Raw genomic sequence first — 6668 nt, 5'->3', positions numbered from 1 at the left:
GGTAGAGGAATAGACGGGGCGAGATGAGGAGCAGGAGAAGAAAAGGAATTGTCAGAATGAGAAAAACACAAAAGAAATCAAATGCATTGAAGTGCCAGAAAGGAAAAGGCGGCAGTGAAAATGAAAAGAACGGAGTGGATCAGATTGGAAAAAAGAGGACTGGAAGAGAAGCATTCATGAGGCAGTGGTCAGTAATTGGGGGTTCAGAAGTCAGCCCACATTCCTGTAGAGTGAGGATATAGAACAATTGTGGCGAGCAGTGTAAGCAGGCCACTGAAACACCCCGAGATTGTCCAAGACAGAGAAATAAGGAGGACAGATGCTACTCCTTCTACTCCCTTTAACAGCATTTGGACCAAGGAAGTCTCCTTTAATATGAACTCTTCACATATTGTTAAATTGCGTCACGTTTTCAGTAGCTTGGCTCAATAAGAACGTCTTTTGTCAGGCCACCAGCTTGTCAATTTATTAGTCACTATTTGATGGATCACTAGATGTTCTGTACAGACATTTATGATCCCCAGGAGAATCATTTTAATAGGACTGGCAATCCAACAAGCTAAGGTTGAGATTTCTTCTGCTTTTAGGGGAAGAACTCAGTAACCGTGGGCTGAGCTGACATTAATCTGGTGCACACATTCGTGTCCTCCCCGGGATGATTTGTCCTTACTCTGATGATCCCTTGACTTCACATTTCCATTGAATTTGAGTTGGAATACCGGCAGCAAAAGCAATATTTATTAATCTTAAAAATGATTTAAATCAGTGTCTGTCGCTGTGTGAGGATACGGGGTTTCTGGATGTGGCAGATTCCCATGGTATCTATGAGACAGGTTGACAAACGGATACGTTATCATGGTCCTCCAATTTGTTTCGCTTCCGCTCTGCAGTCCCTTCCGCTCTCTTTCTCCCTGTGTCTGTGTTGGGTGCATGTTAACCAAACCTCTATTTGCAGGGATGCAATCCTTCTGGCATTCCCGCCCTTTGCTCCAGCACACCTGTAGGTAATAAGTGCACCTGCGCATCATCATCTGACTCCACTGCATATTAAACACAGGGAAGACCTTCATTCTGCACCTGACATCGTTGGTTCAGTCGGTTTCCCACCTTGTACTTTTGGCTATATTTAGAATTCGTGACTGAAACTTACCTTCCTCTCCTTCAGTGCAGGAAACCCTGGCATGTTTGTGGAAACGGGGTTTGTGAGGGTGAATCTTTTGTGGAAGGCCAATATTTGCTGGATTGTTGTTTATGGACCCAAGATGGAAAAATGTTTGTTGAAGTATTTTTTCCTGTAAATAATCTGATTCTGAAAGTCCTGTTTGAGTCCACCTGCAGCACTATCTGCGGCAGAATGATAAGGTCAGGTATATCAGAATACTTTATTCATCCCGAGGGAAATTATGAACTCAGACCCAATTCTATGTTTCCCCACCCAACAAGAAGCTCCGTTAGAAAAGCCCAAACAGATGCTGCATCATTTCTGGAAAACAGGACACCATGTTTCAAAGAGTCATGCAGTTTGGAGGTATCACACTAAACCCAGTACGACTCCTTCTCCTTCCACGGTCCTAGACACCTGGTCTGCTTCCTCCACCACCCCTGGAACACTCAGTGTTTTGTGGCCTTCAGACGGCAGTGCCACACCTATTCATCTGACAGTGCTGAAACTGTTTTTCTCAAAGTGGACACGCACTGCTCAACTCTTACCCTGGCTTTGTGGAGTTTGTCTCTAAGTTCAGGAGTGTCTTTGAAAAGGCTCCAATCTTGAGCTGCAGTTTATAAACTCTTTTTTAAAAATGTCAAGCTAAGAGAAGTGTGTCTAATTATTCTACTGAGTTAAATGCAACATCTTCCAAGCCCTGGTAAATGATCTCTGAGAATCTGAGAAATGTGAATTGACACAGTTTCCTTCCAGGTTGCATCACTGAGAAGTGACCCAGTTATGGTCCAGTCAGTAACTGACAGGCCCATTCCTTCCATCCCAGGTTAGTTTATCCTCTGGTAATTTATCCTCAGCTCAATGGACGGACTGAGAGAACTAAACAAGAACCGGAAGCAGCTGTCCGATGTGTGGTCCTCTATCTCAGCTTGCTTGGACTGAGTATGGAAACAGTGAGACCCTGACCTCATCTGCCAGCGGCCTTTCACAGTTTGAATCATCCTTGAGTTACCAACCACCTCTCTTACCAAACATTGAAGGTACGAGTCCTGTTCCTTCTGTTTAAGACCATCTGCGCTATTGCGGGACACTCTGGCATGAGACTCAACCTGCCCTCCATGAGAACCAAAGAGAAGAATAAACACATCACGATCACAGTCGGACCCCTGCTCCAGCCGACGTACCAGGTCAGAAAGTCTGGCTCTTAACCAAAAATATTCCATTACACACTACGTCAAAACTGTCTTCAGATTTTACTGGGCCATTTGAAATTGAGACTATAAGTAACCTTGACTCTGTCCATCTACTGTGAAACATGAGAATCCATAATGCCTTTCATGTCCTACACATTCAGTCCATTAGGATGATGATGATGAAGATCGGCTAATCAAATACATTTGATTAGCTGATCATAAATGCATACCAGAGAGAAAGGGGTAATAATGCACAAGAGAAAGTAATCAGACTTAACCAGGCAAGAAAACACAGAAGCCACTGGAAAAAACTAAGGATTACAGGCCTGCATCAGCAGGCTGTTATTGTCTGTGTTTAGTCAAAAACAGCCTGCAAAATGATAGCAAACCCACTTAAGAAGCAAATACTATGAGAGGTTAAAAAAAGAGTCAGCAATTTGTAAGACAGATGCAGCGCTATCTATAAAAATGATTGCATATATATAGCTTGTGTCTCTATGTAGAGTAGTGTCAGGGTTACACAATAGATTAACTGTGACACTTTCAGGGATTTAAATAAACAGATAAAAATACAAAGTGGTGAAACTGTTGCCATCCTAAGAACAGCTTCTTCTCTTTCTCCCCCACATACACTCGTGCTCTTTATTGATTCTTAGTTCTTCTAATTTTGTCTTCTTTTTCTCATCTGATATCCATCTACTCCTTGTACGTATTCAGCCCACCTAATTTCACAGATGCTCTCAATTCTTCAATCACGTTGCTGCTTCTCATTCTGTTCTTTCGTTATCTTAAATTCACCACAGAATCATTCTCTTCCATCTCCATCATTTTGTATCTTCTCCAGCTCTTTTATTCGTTTGCAGCTGTCTCAGTTTCTTATCCCTGTATCTTTTTCCTTCTGTACCTTATTCTTCTGACCTGTCAGTCTCCCTCCTGTTTTCTCTTTAATTGTCTCTCTCTTACTCGCTTTCTTATGTTCAAGCTTTTGCCCTAATTTGAACTGACATAAACTTCAACACACACATTCTTACACTTGGCAATAATTGGTCTAATGAGAGCATGTAATTTTTTACCATCAGTTGCACTGGACCATGGGTTTTACATACTTCTGATATATTTGCATTAGTATTATTATACTGTGCACTAGAAACATTTAAAAGACGTAAAACACAATTTAAAACATAAATTAAATCCCTGAATATTGTTTTATTCACCTTTATCCCCAAACCTCCAGTATACTCCAGTCTAATGGAAGCCTTAAAGTTAAGTCAACATTTCCAGCTTTAACTTCCCACGACTGAAACGCTGCTTGTCTCAAGTTTCATTATCTGTCTTGTAACTCACCGGCCTTCTGGGAGCCAGAATCATGATGATCATTAATAGGGGTGCTGGTTTTATTGTTGCCTCATTATAGTAACAAGAGGCTGGAAAGCCTTTGCTGTTCATGTGTCATTTTCATTTTGTCAGGTCTGTCCTGGCAGGAACTAATGCATGAAGTCTGGGTGCACTTTAATAAGAACAGCCTCCACCTCTGGGATGAGATTCCCAAAACAATCTCCTGCAAGAAAGAGAAACACTCTTTTTTTAGGGGGGGCTAGAAAGGCAGCATTTTCATTTTTGGAATTTTACCATCTCAACAACTCTCCCTCTGCAGGACTGGGAACTTTGTTTCCATGGTGATACATTCCACTTCCCAAAACAGGAGGTCATATCCCACAGGGAGATGTCACTGAAGACTTTTTGTTTCCCCTCCTGCGGCCCCTTGTGTGAGTCAGTGCTGAACCAACAAGTGTACTAAAAGCAAACATGGGAAAATCTAAGATATTCTTCTTCTTTTAAGATTAATTTTGCAGTCATAAATCAAACACTGACATTATGGCCTGTCCACTAACTTACTCATGTGTGAGTCAATAAAAAGAACCTGAGGCCAGTGGTTCCCAGAGGGTACCTGAGGTGAATTTGAGTGTCCTGGAGTGTTTTGTGTTAGCCATATTTATGACTGCACTAAAACAATGAACAGATTTACTGTATCAGTATTTTGTATCATCAAACTATAATGATTGTAGCACATGTATGTCTGCAAGCGCCTTGAGGCGACTTTTGTTGTGATTTGGCGCCATATAAATAAAATTGAATTGAATTGAATTGCATGTTTGTTCCTGAACTCCTCCTACATGACTAGTTTAGTCTTGATGAAAGTTTTTAGTAGATGCACCTATGGTATTAATTTAATTCATTTTGAATTATCACATCCCCAAAACTTTCAGAAAATTTGACCTCTTACCTTGATCGAGGTCACTGAGATTCAAATTTGTCCAAGATTTTTAGCAGATACATCTATGATATCAATTTGAAGCTCACACATTGCCTCAGAATCGAGTTATCGCTTTCACACATACGGGCAACCACCTAAAGACCCCACCATCCTTTTACAGCTGAGCGGTAAAAACTGTTATGCTGGAGAAAAATCATTTTATCAGTTTCCACTTTTGTATAATGTTAAGTAAGATTCAGTTAAGTGTCTGTGAAGGTTCTCAGTCATCCAGGAAAGAAAAGCGTCTGGACTTCTTTAAGTTACTTGAAGACGTTTCACCTCTCATCCGAGAAGCTTCTTCAGTTCTAAGGTCAAATGGTGGGGAGTCCCAGATTTAAACCTAGTGGGAGTTTCCCCCCACAGAGGGACAAAGGACCCCCTGATGATCCTCTAATCGCCTGAGCCAAGGTGTGAAACTGGGTGTGAAACAGTTTCACACCTTGGCTCAGGCGAAGTCCAGACGCTTTTCTTTGCAAGCTCCTTTGACTAAGATTCAGTTAAGCATCAATCCTAATGAACATATTTGAGTACGGGAAGTAGAAATGATGAAGGAGTACTTGACTCTATTGAACAGGGGGTACTTCAGATGAAGAAGGTTAGGAAGCACTGCACTAACTGATGAATTAATGACATAAGTGTCTGTAGCAGATATCACAATCCAATTCATTCTCAAACTAGTTTCAAATGCTGCCATTCTAAGAGATCTGAACAAAGTCTTTGTCACTGATGCTTCAGCAGTATCAAACTACAGAGGTCTGTATTTATTAGCTCGAGAGCCTAGAGCAAGGTTTGTCAGCCATTTGGGTTTTCACTTACTGATTAAATTCATTTTCCCTCACCTTATACTTGGACACTGAAGAATGACACTTACCCACTGCATTTAAACCTGACTATTTTGTAGGGAGGTTGCAAAGCTCTTTCTCGGCATTAGCTAAACCTATACCAGTGACCCTGGGAAACATCTTAGAGTTTGTGTTCTATTCACTCTTTCTGTGTAACCACCATATTTACTGTGCTGAATGAATGAGTTAACAAATACCTGCAAATTTTGATATGTTTCCATCATCCTGGGTCCTGTCTGCATCATGGCTATTGAAGATTGCCTGGAATAGTAAAAATTAGCAGCATTAAAAGTTTCCCCACACACAGACTTCATCTGGGTGAGCCCAGGTATCAGTGCTGACTTTTTTTTTTTTTTTGCCTATCCATAGGAATGACTTTGATTGATTTATTGGTGGACAGCCTCTTTATTCTAGCCCCATATTCTGGCCCTGGTCTGCCCTGTTTTGTGTTTCCCCAGCAGCTGGTGTACCAGTCTCTGTTGTGGCTCTCCAGGGAGATTCTCCTCCCGTGTTGGGATGGAATTCAATTGCACCATCTTGGACTGCAGCTGCTTAATGTATTTTTTTATGCTCCAGAGATCAGTAGTACGCTGGAGGGCCACTCTAACTGGAGCCTGCAGAAGGCAAGTTTATCAGGACTACAACAGAAAATGGATGGGTCAGGCCGTTTCTCCATGTGTAAAGAACGGAAACATGTATCCATGCACTTGGATACACCTGCATGGGAATGCCCTGCTCCTCCCACACCCACTGCTGCCAAAACAGAATCAAATCCTGTGGGAAACACACACTTACACCTGCATTATTGTTCAGACTGTCGTCAGAGCATTTTTAGCATCTGATTTAAACAGTAGCTGTCAAAGACGAAGAAAACTTTTTATACATCCTGCTCATTTATGCAGTTCTGCAGACGCTGTGCTGGTCTGTTCTGGTGAAAGAAGATGTTCTCGATTAACTGGTTGATTTGCCAAAACAAACAAATGCATACAATACAAATACAAGAAGTGAGCTTCCTCCAAAGGGTGACTAGCTTTTAGTGTTGCTCCTCCCAGTCCAAACATGCCAGTTCACGTGGTTGGGGCGTCTGACCAGGATGTCTAATTAACACCGAGGGGATGATGGACCAATTATATCTCTGTGCTTACACTGGGGAAACT

Source organism: Maylandia zebra, linkage group LG13, assembly GCF_041146795.1.
Source record: "Maylandia zebra isolate NMK-2024a linkage group LG13, Mzebra_GT3a, whole genome shotgun sequence".
NCBI classification, from domain to species: Eukaryota; Metazoa; Chordata; class Actinopteri; order Cichliformes; family Cichlidae; genus Maylandia; species Maylandia zebra.
Note: the sequence above shows the minus strand (reverse complement) of the source record.